At 39.2% G+C, this 17,587-nt stretch overlaps 1 long non-coding RNA gene across 1 annotated transcript; it reads left to right on the top strand.

Moving 5' to 3' along the window:
• Positions 1-14,862: 14,862 nt before the first annotated feature.
• Positions 14,863-16,408, top strand: LOC142169914 (uncharacterized). The gene is made up of 2 exons (XR_012699550.1): positions 14,863-15,104; positions 16,127-16,408. It is a non-coding gene; the product is annotated as an uncharacterized LOC142169914 (long non-coding RNA).
• Positions 16,409-17,587: the final 1,179 nt, after the last annotated feature.

The raw sequence follows: 17,587 nt of genomic DNA on the forward strand, positions 1-17,587 counted from the left end.
AAGAATGAGTTGGTCTTATGTTTAGAGCAGAAAATCCTGGAATTACGGGGCAAGCTTGAACAAGTCCAAAATCTGGCAAACCTCTCTCTTACTCTCAACGTTCCTGACATCAACCAGCAAAACTCTACTATCCAGAACCAAACACCACCACAAAATACACAAAATCAAAATCCACCACCCATAGTTCCAAACCCTCCCGCACAACACCAGTATCATAATCTCGCACCTCCCCAGAACCTTAACCCGCCACCAGTGCCAACCCCTCAATAAAACCACCATCATCCAACTCAATACCTGAAAACCATTACTTATCACACCTCCTAAAATTCACCATAACCTACTCCCGATCCCCAAACATCAACCAATGATCACCCATATACCCAAGTTCCAAGAACTTATCAAAGTAATCTGATATATGTGGAAACCTTACCCCATACCCCGCAACAAACTCTATACATATCCGAACCAACTGAGAAGGACATGCTCATTAGAAACATGGCAGAGGAATTCAAGAAGCTCGCCGGAAGAGTCTAAAGTATTGAAGGTAGGAAAGGTGTTGAAGGTCTAAACTATGAGGACCTGTGTATTCAGTCGGATGTGGAACTGCCGGAAGATTACAAACCTACCAAGTTCAAAATGTTCGATGGTACTGGTGATTCGAAGGTGCATCTGAGAACATACTACGATAAGCTTGTAGGAGTGGGTAAGAATGAACAAATCTGCATGAAACTATTCATGTGAAACCTTACAGGAGATGCTTTGTCTTTGTATATCTGTCTAAACCCAAAGAAGTGGGTTAGTTGGGTGTATATGGCTTCAGATTTCATGGATAGGTTCAGGTTCAACATAGAAAATGTGCCGGATGTTTTCTACATTCTAAACCTCAAGAAGAAGCCGACAGAAACTTTTCACGAGTATGCTACTCATTGGAGATCAGAGGCCGCAAATGTAAGGCCAGTAGTTGAAGAAGAACAAATGAACATATTCTTTGTTAGGGCTCAAGATCCGCAGTATTATGAAAGGTTGATGGTCATAGAAAATCACAAGTTCTCCGACATCATCAAGTTAGGGGAAAGAATAGAAGAAGGAATCAAGAGCGGGATGGTAACCAATTTCGAGGTGTTTCAAGCCACGAATAAAGCCTTGCAGTCAGGAGGTATCTCAAAGAAGAAATAAGTGGGTTCTGTGATGGTAGCCTAGGGCCCTAACTCTCCCCTCACATACCAAACACCTCCACCCACATATCAACCCTCACCACTAAAATACCAATACCCTGCCACCACCTACCATACCTACAACACTCAACTTGCATATTACCATTTATTTCCACCCGCCCGCCAAAACTACCCAAAGCCACATCCAAACTTCGACCGCATACCACCTAGACAATACACCCCAATTGTTGAAACCATAGCCCAACTGTATGAGAGACTAAAGGCCGCTGGTTATGTCACCCTTATTCCTGCTATTGATGTGGAAAATCACTCTCAATAGATCAACCCTAACAAAACACGTTCTTATCATTCAGGCATGAATGGTCATAACATTGAGGAGTGTCGCACGTTGAAAGACAAGATTCATACACTGATCGACACTAAGGTTATACAAGCAAAGGATGTTGCACCAATTATTCGCAATAACCCTCTCCTGGATCATATAGGTGAGGGAGTGAACGTGATAGAAACTGATGAGGAATGGGATCAGGAAGGGTCCATTAGACTCATTCAAGAGGGAGACTCTCCTAAAACATCTCCAGTCACCCTCACGCGAGTTGTGGTACAAACCCAGGCTCCATTTGAAGTTGAGATAGCTACACCCTTCACTGTAATGGTATCTCCCACACCATCTTACAAGTCTGATGCCATCCCGTGGGATTATGTTGCAAAAGCAAGGAAAAAAGGGAAAACCCAAAATGGAAGAAACAGGTGCCGCGCAAGGTGTGACTAGGACTGACAAAGTTTACACACCTATGAATTTGGGAGGAACAAGTAAGGAAGATGCACCTAAGATGCCTGTTGTTGACACTGGCACTGACGATCTATGGAGGAATATACAATCAAGGGAGTACTTCGTTATTGACCACCTGAACAAGACTCCTGCTCAGATATCGATCTTATCAATGTTGCAAAACTCAGACGCGCACAAGAATTCTTTGATGAAGGTGTTAAGTGAAGCTTATGTACCCACCTACATCACTAGTATAAATATGGCTAACATGGTCAGACGAGTACTGGAGAGCCACAAAATCACTTTCCACGAAGATGAGTTACCACCAGAAGGACTGAGTCACAACAGGGCATTGCACATCACGGTGCAATTCGAGGACACGTTCATCTTCAGGGTCTTGATAGATGGAGGTTCGAGTATGGACATATGCCCACTGACCATTCTAAAGAGATTGGGTAAAGGCCTGTATGATATACCAATGGGAAGCATGAATGTGAAGGCGTTCGATGGATCTCAGAGAGCCACTATCATAGAAATCAACCTCGATCTACATATGTGTCCAACTTGGTTTGATATTGAGTTCCAAGTGCTAGATATATCTGCTACTTACAATCTATTATTAGGGCCATCATGGATACATGCAGCCGGGGCAGTGACTTCAACTCTGCACATCAGGCTATGAAGTTTGAGTGGAATCATCAGGAGGTGATAATTCATGAAGATGGAAGCAACCCCATCTACACCAATCAGACTGTTCCAGTCATCGAAAACAGGAGGAAGTTGGGCGGAGAAACATATCACCGCATTGAACGGGTGAACGCAATTGAAAAAGACCGATGGCGGAGCAAGAAGATAGAAAGCATATTGCTTTGGACGGGATATGAACCAAACAAGGTTCTTCGCAAAAAGCTTCAGGGGATCGCCAAACCCGTACAACCACAATACTATGGCACGGCCTTTGGACTCGGATATGAATATACATGGCAAGAATATTAGGATTGGACACCGCCATGGCGTACCCCTTATTATCTACTGGAACAACCCGTACCACCATTGTACCAGACATTCCATCAGGCTGACATGATGTGGGGATCTAAGGAAGATGAGGTTTTGGTCGTCATAAGGAAATTGTTTCTAGATCAGGAAGACATGGACTATAGTGTAATCATTGAGGAGGAGGGGGAGGAAGACCTTACCATTCAGACAATGGAAGAGGGAGTTGTTCTCAAAAACTGGACCGCTGCACCATCAAATTAGCATGAATTACTTTCAAATAGTTTTGAGCATTTAAGATATTTTCAGTATTTTGTTTTGAAATAATTACTCGAGCCATCGAGTCATATTTGTTGATATTTTAAAGTTTTAATGCATTACTGCTTTTCATATTTATTATTATCTTTCTATATTCTTTTCAGCATAATTATTACATATCCCGATGAACCTACAACTGTGACACGTAATGAGACAATGCAACATAAGGGCAGTGATTCAGAAGATCTGGAAGATGATATAATACCTGAGTAAATCATCAAAGAAGTAGAGAAGTTTGAAAACTAACCAAAGTCTAATTTGGAGGAAACTGAGGCCGTTAACTTAGGGAATTCTGAAATAGTCAAGGAAACTCGTATAAGCATTCATCTATCACTGTCAGAGAAAGAAGGGTATATCAGGTTCCTAAAGGAGTATGAGGACATCTTTGCATGGTCCTACAATGATATGACTGGTTTGAGCACATCTATAGTAGCTCACAAGCTACCCACCAATCTCATGTGTCCACCGGTAAAGCATATGCTTAGAAAGTTCAAGCCATATATGAGTTTGAAGATAAAAGAGGAGGTCACCAAGCAATTCAAAGCCAATGTTCTCCGAGTGGTCGAATACTCGACCTGGTTAGCCAACATTGTGCCAGATCCAAAGAAAGATGTGAAGGTTAGAGTATGTGTTGATTACCGAGATCTAAACAGAGCAAGTCCTACGGATGATTTTCCGCTGCCTAACATACATATACTGATTGACAACTGCGCCAAGCATGAACTCCAATCCTTTGTGGATTGCTTCGCAATATACCACCAAATATGGATGGATGAAGAGGATGCCGAAAAGACCGCCTTTATCACACCATGGGGAATATATTGCTATAAAATGATGTCGTTTGGTTTGAAGAATGCTAGGGCCACCTACACGAGGGCCATGATGACTATCTTCCATGACATGATACACAAGGAAATAGAGGTGTACATGAATGATGTTATCATCAAATCTAAAAGGAGTTCGGATCATATAGCAGACCTGAAAAACCTTTTCGATCAGCTTCAAAAATACAACTTCAAGTTGAACCCTGCAAAGTGTGCCTTCGGAGTTCCTGCTGGAAAATTATTAGGTTTCATTGTAAGCCGCCGAGGTATTGAGCTAGACCCGTCAAAAATCAAATCTATCGAGGACCTACCGCCTCCAAAGAATAAGAAATATGTGATGAGTTTTATAGGGCGCCTCAATTACATTAGCCGCTTTATAGCACAATCAACCGTGATATGTGAGCCAATCTTTCAGAATGCTGAGGAAAGATGTTGCAACAAGCTGGACTGAAGAATGCCAGAAAGCCTTCAACAATATCAAGGAGTATTTATCTAAACCGTTCGTGCTAGTCCCACCAGAACCAGGAAGACCTCTGCTTTTTTATCTATCTGTAATGGATGGGGCTTTTTGTTGCGTTTTAGTACAATATGATGAAACATGAAGGAAGGAGCAGGTGATATATTATCTGAGCAAGAAATTCATGCCTTACGAAGCCTGGTATTCTTTGTTGGAATGCACTTCTTATGCTTTGACATGGATAGCCCAGAAGTTGAGATATTATTTCTGTGCGTACACTACAAATTTCATATCATGAATGGATCCGCTAAAATACATCTTTCAAAAACCCATGCCTACGGGCAAACTAGCAAAGTGGCAGATATTGCTGAGTGAGTTCGATATCATCTATGTAACCCAGAAGGCAGTCAAAGGGCAAGCATTGGCAGATCAGTTAGCAAAAAGTCCCGTAGATGGATAATATGAAACATTGAAAACGTATTTTCACGACGAGGAGGTATCGTTTATAGGAGAATAAATTACCCAGGCATACGCTGGTTCGAGGATGTTCTTCGACGGAGCAACAAACTTTAAAGGAGTGGGTATCAGAGCCATCTTAGTATCAGAAACCGGTCAGCACTATCCGGTATCTACAAAGATCAGGTTTCCGTGCACCAACAAGATGGTAGAATATGAGGCCTGCATCCTGGGACTCAGGTTGGCCATTGATATGAACGTTCAGGAATTGATGGTAATCAGAGATTCAGATCTATTGGTGCACCAGGTTCTAGGAGAATGGGCTACGAAGAACACCAAAATATTGCCATACTTGCATTGTGTACAAGAGTTGATCAAGAGGTTCACAAAGATAGAGTTCAAACATGTTCCAAGGATTTAGAATGAGTTTGAAGATGCATTATCCACTTTGTCTTCCATGATACAACACCCATACAAGAATTTCATCGATCTTATCCCAATAGAAATTCATAACCAACCAGCTTATTGTGCTCATGTTAAAGAAGCGATTGACGAAAATCCGTGGTTCCACGACATCAAGAAATACTTGGAAAATGGAGAATACACAGAACACACTACACACACTCAGAAGCGCACGCTTCAAAGATTGGCCAACCATTTGTTTCAAAGCGGAGGAATTCTGTATAGAAGGACTCCTGACTTCGGATGTTGCGATATGTCGATGCCAAGGAGGCGTCTAGATTGCTCGAGAAAATACATGCCAGAACATGCGGACCCCACATGAATGGTTTTGTTCTAGCCAAGAAGATATTAAGAGCAAGATATTTCTGAATCAAATATATTCAAAAGTTTAACGAATGCCAGATGCATGCTAATATGATACTATTGTCGCCCAACGTACCCAATGCAATGATTTTGCCCTGGCCCTTCTCTGCTTGGGGTATGGATGTCATCGGACCAATTGAACCTGCCGTTTTAAACAGGAATAGGTTCATTCTGGTGGCTATAGACTACTTCACAAAATGGGTTGAAGCTGCATCCTATAAGGCTGTAACTAAGAAGGTCATAGCAGATTTTGTTTGGGACTGCATCGTTTGTCGATTTGGAGTACCTGAGTCAATCATTACTGACAATTCCACCAATCTCAATAGTTAGTTGATGAAAGCCATGTGTGAATCATTCATGATCAAGCATTGGAACTCCACGGCATACATGCCGCAAATGAACGGAGTTGTAGAACCTGCCAACAAGAACATCAAGAAGATATTGAGGAAAATGGTAGACAATTACAAACAATGGCACGAGAAGCTACCGTTTACTCTGCTCGGTTGTCGCACCATAGTTCGTACGTCCATTGGGGCAACCCATATCTATTGGTTTACGGTACTGAAGCCGTTATCCCCGCCGAAGTAGAAATCCCTTCTTTAAGAATCATACAGAAAGTCGAGCTCCGCGACGCAGAATGGGTACAGAGCCGGTATGAACAACTAGCTCTCATTGATGAAAGAAGAATGAACGTAGTATGTCACGGTCAACTCTACCAGAATAGAATGTCAAGAGCTTTCAACAAAACGGTTAGGTCAAGGCAATTCACACCGAGGCAATTGGTAGTAAAACGGATCTTCCCACATCAGGATGAAGCAAAGGGGAAATTCTCACCTACCTGGAAAGGCCCTTACATGGTTCACCGAGTATTAACAGGAGGAACACTTATACTTGGAGAAATGGATGGCAGGATTTGGCCAAAACCTATCAATTTGGACGCAATCAAGAGATACTATGTTTCAGATTATATTTGCGCATTCTATTTGATGTAATTGAACTATGCTTGACCTGGTTCCCGTTTAAGAGGGGATACATAGGCAGCCTTGTGGGTTCGGTCACATCATAATAAAATCTTCATTTCCCTGTGGTTAGAAACTGCGGCAGGATCTTGAGTTTGCATGACCTCATCATGTTTAGAATCACCAAGGAATGTATCGCAGGAAGTATGCACTTAAACTGGGGCAGAATTTTGAGGAGGATCCTCAAAATTCCGAGTCAAGGAGGTTGCAATGTCTCAAAAGCGTGTCACAGTTATCAATTCAACAAATTATTTTCTCCCACGCATTATCACATATTTCAAACAACTACATTTTTACAAATAATTTATCAAACGCATGTTTTTGAAAAACAATTGCTTCTATAGCAGCCATATGTTACTCGGGGTAACTCAAGCAGGGACTTCAGACATAAGCAAAGGTGAAGCAAGAAATCGAGAGCACGAACCAAACTTTTCCCCGCAAAACTCATGATTTTTCTTTGGGTGCAAGCACAATGAATATAACAGGAACGTCCGCAAATACATACACACAGCAAGATCACTATCTTCACAACGATAAAGGTCGCCAAACGCAGACACATCAAGCTAAGAAATGCTTTATTCTCTCACATTCAGTCATTGCTTTTCTTGCATAAGGCTAAGCATTGCCCTCATGATTGCATGAGACTAAGCATTGTCTCCATTCTTTACATGAGACTAAGCACCATCTCCACATTGCATAAGGCTAAACACTGCCTTTATTTGCATGAGACTAAACAGTGTCTCCATTTATTGCATGAGTCTAAGCATTGACTCCAGCATTGCATAAGGCTAAGCATTGCCTTTCCTCGCATGAGACTAAACATTGTCTCCATTTCTTGCACGAGGTTAAGCATTGCCTCCATTATTGCATAAGGCTAAGCATTGTCTTTCCTTGCCAGAGACTAAGCATTGTCTCCTTTCCTTGCATGATACTAAGCATTGTCTCAACTCCTTGCATAAGGCTAAACACTGCTCTCATCATTGCATAAGGCTAAGCACTGCCTTTCCTTGTATGATACTAAACATTGTCTCCGCTCTCTGTATTGGGCTAAGCACTGCCTTCATCTCATACAAGACTAAACCTTGTCTCGTCTTGTTCTCGGATATGACTAAGTATTACATGTTTCCTCTTTGCATCTCATAGGCTGAAACATCGCCATATTGTCCGAAGGTGTCATAGTCTGAGAGTATCATCCTCATAGCCCAAAGACATCATGCCATGACTGGAGGATCTCTCGAAATTGCATATCATTATTCAAAGGAATCATAGTCCAGAGGCACCATCATCATGGCCCGAGGACACCATTCCATGGCTTGCGAATCCCTTATTATACACTTCATGGCCCAGGATATCATAGTCTAAGGACATTATACTCATCGTCCAAAAACAACTCTCATGGTCCAAAGGGAATTTGCATCATGGTTAAATTTTTGCAATTACCCGTATATATTCGCATGCATCGTGTTTTAAGTTTTTACAGGTAACTCGGGAGGAAGCTGTTCTACAAACAGGAGCAATTCTCTCTCCAGTTTCCGTTCACAACATTCACATCCTTCAATCACCTCAAACGTAACCGATGATCACCAATTGATTACCTTTTGTTCTATAACCGTTCAAATATCTGCCTCATACATATGTAATGTTAATTTCGCATTTATAGATCCACCTAAAAATTATCTGTTACTTACGACGCTATACTACCCACTCTTATAACAATTCCATCAGTTTCATTCGTTGTTGGATCCATAACTACACACGGCCTGAATCTCGTAACATCAGGGATATGTAGGCAACTCAAGAACCAGGGTTCGGCCCCCATTGTTTTAAAACACATCATTCCTCACTCACTCCGAACAAAATTGGTCATCATTTTCTTTACCCGATAACTCTTTCATCATTCCCGGGTAAAGATAGGAAGCTGTTGATACCTAATTTTTGCACTCATATTTTTCAAAAAATATATATACTTTCAAAATATCATTTTACATCATTACTTAATTTACAAGGGTTATATAAGTACTCTATGTAATTTTTCATGATTTTTAAGGCTTTGAAATTGATTTGCTTGCATTTAAATTGTTCAAATATTTATTAATTACCCCTTTAAATTATTTTGTGAAGACGTAATCATCCAAAATTATTATTTGCATCAACATATATCTTTCATAATATTTTACTTGTTTTTATATAATTATATTTGTATTTTAAAGCGATTTTACACAATTTTGCAATAATAGCCTAGATTTTGTACATAATTGTATTCATTATATTATTTTATACTAAAATAGCATTTATTATATTTTATAATGTTGAGCTGTTATTTTCAAGCATTTTACTACGTGAATAATATTTTACTATTTATTAGTCATTTTTATAATTTCTTTTTATTCCTTGTATTTAAAATCCCAAGCCAATTTTCGGACCAAATTAATGGCCCAAACACCCCAAACCTTAGCCCAATCTACCCTGGCCCAAACCAAACGACCCCTTTATTCCAACCTGGTCGGGATCCGTTTATTCAACCTGCCCCACCTTCCTCTTAATCCAAACCGTTGACCTCTCAAGATCAACGGTCCACAATAACCCCACCCTTTTAATTATATCCACCCCAAACCCTAACCCCATCCTTCAGAGATAGCCGCCCCTAAATCCTCTCTACTCTCTTCTTCTCCTCTCAAACCCTAATAGTCTCCTCCTCAATCTTCCCCGATTCCAGTCCTAATATGGAATCTCCTCATGATTTTACTTTCATATATGCTCGATCTCCCCGTTATTTATATGGTATTCGTATCACATAATACTTGCCTATCTTTGGAAAGTATACGGACCTAAGTCAAGCACAATCATATCCATACCTTTGAGATTTAGACGATATTTCCTCTATATACACTCACTACCAGGCTATATGGGTCTGATTTACCAAGATCTTTAGCCGATTTTTGGTTCCAGTCAAATCAGGGTTTGCCTGAATTGTTTTTCTAATTTTTGTTTCTTAAATGATTTCACATGCTCCCATTTACTTATTTATGTTTGATTTACTGTGTTTTCTTGTTTACAGGTTTGATTTTGACTACTATATAAACCCCTCCCCAATTTCACCTTTGGACAAACATTAATCGCTAAAAACTACTACTGCCCTCCTATTCTTTCTCGTCTTATACTATTTTGAGGCTCAATCATTTAGCTCGCTGAAAGTCAAGGCCACCGGAATTCTATTATCGAACCTTTCTCAGTGTGAGCACTGTCCGGGGTTCATTCAAAACCCTTGGGAACTCTGACGCACTGAGATTCCTGGGTTCTACTGTTCGTTTTGCTATTATCATTGAAGTGTTGCTGAAATTACTCCTCTTGTCTACTTGTTCTTCTGTAACTGGTAATGTATCTATGACTTTGGCAATTTCATTTCATTCCGTTTGTATTCCTACTCTGCATATCTCTGTCTCTAAGAATTTATATGAATCAACATGCCATCATATGTTTGAAGCTCATCTTGAGGCTTTATGACTTCTAGTAGTTCAACTTGGCTATTTGTTACCTTGATTATGCCTTCTTAAGCATGCCTGCTAATGTATGTGCTCGAATGCTCATTATTGTTTCTTATTCTGAATTTGGTTTCTTGCCTTGCCCTGTACTATGATGAATAACCAACTCATGCCTAGAATGTGTTCTAATCCCTTTTGAGACATTGATGCCCAATCTATTATCTTTCTGGAGTTCGACTGTTAAGCTATGACCTGTTCCCATGCTATTTGTAACTCCATTATGTTTTTGACTTGCTCAATATTGTGTGCCTCTGTATTAGTTGAGACCTTTAGAGTAAATATCATAACCAACATTTTCCCCTATATGTGGCCAACTAGTGTAAGGTTTGATGCTTGTCTTCCCTACTGATGTGAATTTGAAAATTTTTTGTTTACTATAAGTTTTCTGGTATTGTAACTAATACTCAGCATGTTAAAGTTTCTCACTCTCAACTAAGTGATTGCTCGATCGTGAACCTTTTCTATTATGTTGTCTTCACTAAGCTTTCACGTTAAAACTTTCATGTGAAGCCTATGCTCTACTTGTTAAGCCTTGTGTTTAATGTTCTTTTAGGCTAATTCTGAATCAGTTTACTTTTGAAACTCTTTTTTTGAAATAGTTCACTATCCTATGATGGTCAATCCTGTTATTTTAGCTTTGTTTCTGAAAATACAAGCATGAATCTGCCTTGTGAACTTGTCTGTATTTCATGTATTCTTGTCTACATGCTTTGGCTAGAACTGTTGTTAGTTACAGCTTTAGGAGTTAAGCGTGAAAAGTTGTTAGTCAATTCCATGAATGGTTTGTCACATGTATGGATAAGTTTGGCATCCATTCGGCCAAGTAAGTTGTTTGTTGGGCCTGATGTTGGGTTATATATGTTGTTGGACCTGGGAAGATTCTACTACCCTTGTGAGCCTGAGATTTGGATTTGTTGGTTGACGAGGTTGCTGAAGGCCCAAGAACTTGGTTATTATGTAGCGGGCCTATACTGTTTGATATGGCCTGTATTTGTTTAAGTTTGTATTTCTGTTACCTTTGAGTTCGTATTATTCCATTTTGGTCCTGTAACATGTAATAATGAATAATTGGGGTGCTAGTGAAATCGAAGTAAACGAGTATATTCTAATGCTTGCATAAAAGGGTAGAAGACATGCTTATAAGGTCTATGTGGTTTATTTGCTATTTCATTCAGCATGCCTTATATGTTATTTAGTTTAATGTATTGTACACTAATAGAAAACATGCCTATAGGAATCACGCACACACTTCACTTCACTTGCCAAAATATGCTACACTTGTTTCCATGTCTCCTATTCAGCGCTCTTAGATAATATCTATATGTTACAACAATGTAATACCTTTTCTAATCTAGATACTATGGCTATTTGGTCTTAACTAATTAATCAACTGCTTCATGCTACTTTTGTACTGCCTCACTTAGATAGCATGCCTATGGGGATAAAGTGTTATAAATTCAAGTCTAATTGTCAATTGTTAGAAATCTCGCCTATAAGGTGTTTATTGGCGCTACTAATCCTGTGTTTTCAAACGACCTCACTACCTAATTATGCGACTGTTAGAGATCATGTTAATAGGGTACTATCACCCGCCTAAGATGCATACCTATAAAATTAGTGCTGGCAATTCAGAGTTCTGGGATTGTTTTACATTACGTTATTACGCAAACGATTAGAAATCATGTTTATAGTACTTCAAACGCTCTAATTTGCCTATACGTTAGTCTTGAAATTACAGCACTACCTGTATAATACTAGAATTATATAAAACTCATGCCTACAGGACTTAATGATTCTAATACGTCTTAATTGTGTCTACTTCCTAACCAGAAATCTGTTTACGTGCTTTCGTGCTTATGTGTGAAGGTTAACTTGAGCCTTTTATTGCTATTGTATGCAGTCCTATCTATTTTGAATATCACCCAGTTTTATCATTTTTGAGCAACCTAAGTAAAGTCTAGAATCACCCAAATAGAGGTCCAATACCTCCTGGACCATAGGCATGGGACGGGTAGTGCACACATAGGGTACGACTTAGAATTGAATTAGAGCGCTTTTAGGTAAACAACTTTTACATAGTAATCGGGTAGCTGGAGATGATAGTCTTTGCACGCTAAATAATACGAGCAACCTCAACCTCCAGTGATTTGTGAAGTATTATTTATGTTGTACGGGGTGATCCTTTAGGCTAAAAAACTTAGGAACCCGCTCATTTTTTATGTGTGTATTAGTCACACACAGTCATTTAACATAGATCAATATAGTTTATATCTTTGCAGTTATTAAGATCTGTACTGATTCTCATATGTTTTAATAAGACTCTACAACATCTGAATTTCCCTTCTATTTATTAGATCACCTAGCTTAATTACATAATCCACATAGTCTAAAGTTCGGTCGGGACCTACAGTTGTATACCTCGAAGAGTGCCTAACGCCTTCTCTTTGAGGTAATTTAAGCCCTTACCCGATCATTGGTGGTGTTGACTAGTCAAATAGAGTTATTTGCAAATAGGTGCCCTAACGTACCTTAAAATCGTTAGGTGACGACTCTTCTCTTTCAATACCCCTTTAAAAGAGTTGTCACATGTCGAAACCCGCTTTTGCGAGAAAACGGGGCGCAACAGGGTCGTTACATCCACCCCCTCTAAAAACAAACGTTCGTCCTCGAACGAGTTTAGAGATATATCTGAAGTGGTGAAATATGTGGATAATGACTACGCATATCGTGCTCAGTCTCTTAAGTCGCCTCCTCGATCAGCTGACCCCTCTACTGAACCTTAACTGAAGCAATGTTCTTCGAGCTCAACTTTCAGACCTGCCTGTCCAAAATGGCCACCGACTCCTCAATATAAGATTGATCCTTGTCCAACTGGACTGAGCTGAAGTCTAACACATGAGACGGATCGTCGTGATACTTCCGGAACATGAAAACATGGAACACTAGATGAACTGCAGCTAGACTAGGTGGTAGTGCAAGTCTATAGGCCACCTCTCCAACCCTCTCAAGAATCTCAAAAGGCTCGATATACCTAGGGCTCAACTTGTCCTTCTTCCCCAACCTCATAACACCCTTCATGGACGAAACTCGGAGCAAGACCTGCTCTCCAACTATGAATGCAATGTCGCGAACAGTTCGATCCGTATAACTTTTTTGAATGGATTGGGCTGTACGAAGTTGATCCTAAATCAATTTAACCATTTTCAAAGCATCCTGATCCAAGTCTGTATCCAATAGCCTAACCTTACCCGACTCAAACAAATCTACCGGAGACCGGCACTGCCTACCATACAAAGCCTCATACGGGGCCATCTGAATGTTTGACTGATAACTGTTATTGTAGGCAGACTCCGCAAGCGGCAAGAACTGATCCCAAGAACCCACAAAATCCCTCACACACGCACGAAGCATATCCTCCAATATCTGAATAGTGCGCTCGACTATCCGTCCATCTAAGGGTGAAATGATGTACGTAACTCCACCCACGTACCCAAATCATGTTGTACGGCTCTCTAGAACCGCAATGCAAACTGTGTACCCCGGTCAGAGATGATAGATACCGGCATGCCATGAAGCCTGAAAATCTCGCGAATGTAAAACTGAGCCAGTTTCTCCGAAGAGTAAGTAGTCACCACTAGAATAAAATGAGCTGATTTGGTCAATCTATCCACAATCACCCAAACTGCATCGAACATCCTCTGAGTCTGTGGGAGCCCAACAACAAAATCCATAGTAATCCGCTCCCATTTCACTCCGGAATCTCTAGCTTCTGAAGCAATCCACTTGGTCGCTGATGCTCATGCTTCACATGCTGGCAATTTAGGCACCGAGATACATACTCCACTATATCCTTCTTCATTCTCCTCCACCAATAATGCTGCCTCAGGTCCTGAATCATCTTCGTTGTACCTGGATGAATGGAGTACTACGAGCTGTGAGCCTCTTGGAGAATCAACTCATGCAAGCCATCTACATTGGGCACAGATAGCCTGCCCTACATCCGTAATACATCGTCATCTCCAATACTTACCTCCTTGGCATCGCCATGCTGAGCCATGTCCTTGAGGATAAGAAGATGGGGGTCATCATATTGACGCTCTCTGATATGATCATAAAGAGAAGATCGAGAAACCACACAAGCCAAAACTCGGCCTGGCTGAGAAACATCCAATCTAATAAACTGGTTGGCCCACTACAACAAAAAGGCATTTAGCGGCAATCTATTACCGGTAATAAAGAAATGGCCATCAGACAATTTCATAAACCCAAAGGATAGCGGCAAATGAGCATTGGCCGGTATTAAGCACCTTTTACTGGCATTAAAACGAAATGGCCATTAAAATTCACTAATTTAAAGAAACTTTTACTACGTATTATTTTATCTTCCCATCCAAATAGTTTTTCACCAAAAAAAAATATTCCCTCCTATTCCTTAAAATATTCCCGCCTATTCCTTAAACCTAAGTTCGGAAAACATTTGAAATTATTTTAGAAGTAGCAAACACTTCTTACCATCACTGCCCTACCGCTATTGCTTTGTCTCTTCTCTATTTCACTGTCGCCAGCCACCAATACCAGGTAACACAAATGATATCTCTCTCTCTCACTGATATATAAATATGTATATAAAATCTTGCGGAGTTTAGATGGGAGAGCGATCTGGGTAAATGATGCTGAAGATAGATCCAAGCGCATCTATGAGCCTTTCAAATTTTTGATTTAGGTATTTCCTTTTTGCATTTGCTGTATGTTTTGAGTACCGACTTGCAAATTTCTTATAAGATAATATGTTTACTGATGTTTTTCATTTGATTTGCTTTGTGGGAGCGTTAGATTGGTGCTCGGTATCTAAGCAACTATCTTTCTTTTTATTTCTTTACTGTTTCTTTTATGGCATAATCTGTGTTTCTTACTCCATTTCACATATTGAAGAACTAAAAACAGGATGTTGCAATTTTACTTTTTGTACAATGAAATAGAGTGAGACGAACTGAAGATTCAACAACTTTTCTTTTAGTTTGATGCCGGGATACTAATCAAGTTAATTCATTATTAAGATCGAACAATTATTTGATGCTACCTTGTTAGGAAGAGTAATCAGAGACTTGAAGAAAAACGTAGAATAGTTTGTTGAGACACTTATGATAGGTCGTGTTGGCTACTTACTGCCACTCGAATTTTACTACCACTGAGCATTTTATCTTTTCGTGCTTAGAAAAAATTCTAGTCTCTCTAGTGTGCTTTGGACAAATTTATACATATAGGAGATTATTGAGTCCTAGAAAGACACTTCACGAAAAGCTAAATATATTTAACAAGTAAGCACTGTACTGTATAGTGATTCAAAGAAAACTCTATAGTATATTAGATAAAGATCAGATATATCATGAGTTTATAGGAGAGGTAGAGTATTTGTGATATATGGCTTGTTCAAGGCACCTTTATGCAGAAAATAAACAATCAATGGAAGGGTAAAGTGTTTGAGGTTTTTATGTAGATTTACTGTTTGTCTAGTTTCTCAAGGTTCATGCTTTTTTGCACGGAGTTTGTTTTCTTGAGAAAGATTTTGACAACTGTTACTTTGGTGAAAATTTGGATATTAGTCATTCTCCTTTTTTTTCCTATTAAATGTGTTAAATTAGACCAAATTGCATTCAAGTCACATATGATCTTGTCATAAGAACTTAAATTTCCCTTTGATATGAATACAGCCATACTAATACCTTATTGCCTATTTATTTGTAGGCTCGAATTAAAAAGATTATGCAAGTCGATGAGGATGTGCGGATGATTAATGCCATGGTTGTCCCTCTTTTAGTCTTTAAGTGCTATTGAAAAGTCACTTAGTTTAGTGAACTAAGTTAACATCTTTTAGTTTGTATTATCGTATATGAAGTAGGATTTAAAGAAATATTGGTAGATTATGCTCAGCTCGCGTTAAGGAGTTTGAGTTGTCTTGTTTTATTTAACAAACCTCATATGGTAATAAAGTTCCAATAATACAATATACTCATACTGTTTCTTCTACCCATTAATCTTATGATATCTACTAGGCCATTTTTAGGACCCACAATATTGGAATGGAGGGCGTATTTTATGAAGCATTTGTTAGCCTACTCACAGAAAATTCAAGACTAGAATAGAAGACATTTTAATATTTTATACAATTGTACCAGAAGGAATACGTACACAATTCAAGCTAATTAAGATATGTCATCAAAGAAAGTAAACACATCATTTATCGCTTATGGGAAGGCGTATCAATTAACTTAGCATGTTATGTAAGTAGGTATCTTTGAAATAAATAAACATCAATTGACGATCAAAATAAGAATATTACATTTGTAAAACGTTCTTATGAGCTGCAGACTTTGATCTAAATATTTTGTATTGCTTAATAAATAATGTTGTACCATTATTTCCTGTTGTGTCTTTCCTTTTGAGCTTGTTCTTCCGTCTCTTTGTGTTCTGGAGTTCCTGAGTTGATTTACTTGACGTATTCTTGTGTTATTGTCGTTGTTGCTATTGTATTCAGTGTTGTGTTTGCACGAGGTTTCTGCCGTGCAGTTGTTATTGTTGCACGAGGTTTTGTCGTGCGGTTGTTATTATGGCATGAGGTGTCTGCCATGTGGTTGCTATTGTGGCACGAGGTTTCTGTCGTGTGGTTGTTATTGTGGCATGAGGTTTCTGTCATGCGGTTGTTATTGTTGTACGAAGTTTCTGCCGTGCAATTGTTATTGTTTACACAAGGTTTCTCTCATGCCGTTGTTATTATTGATATATATGGGTGATATAAGGAAAGTTGTGATTCATTTTACGATTTGAGTTTACGAGGTGGTACCTTGGGAGTGTTCTTATTGTCATTACCCTTTTTTTGTGCACTTGTCTTTGATTGTTGTTTTCCATAGTATACTATTAATTCTTCTCCTCCGTGTTGCATTATTTGCTCAGTTTTATGTAGCTAATCTTGTTGTGATGATTGCTGTTTCAAACTTCACAGTTCTCTTATTTACATTGTATATTTTTTGGTGATCGTTTCTTATGTGCCATTTATTGTCTTTGCTCTTATTTGTTGACTTAGATTATGGTAGAACACTTGTACAAGCATACACGTAGATTAATCACCCATATCAGTTTGTGGAGATGAATCCTGATGTTATTGACATGTATTCTTGTCTACATGCCCTCTCAATGAGATTTGTTCAC

This window comes from Nicotiana tabacum, chromosome 15 (assembly GCF_000715075.1).
Source record: "Nicotiana tabacum cultivar K326 chromosome 15, ASM71507v2, whole genome shotgun sequence".
NCBI lineage: Eukaryota > Viridiplantae > Streptophyta > Magnoliopsida > Solanales > Solanaceae > Nicotiana > Nicotiana tabacum.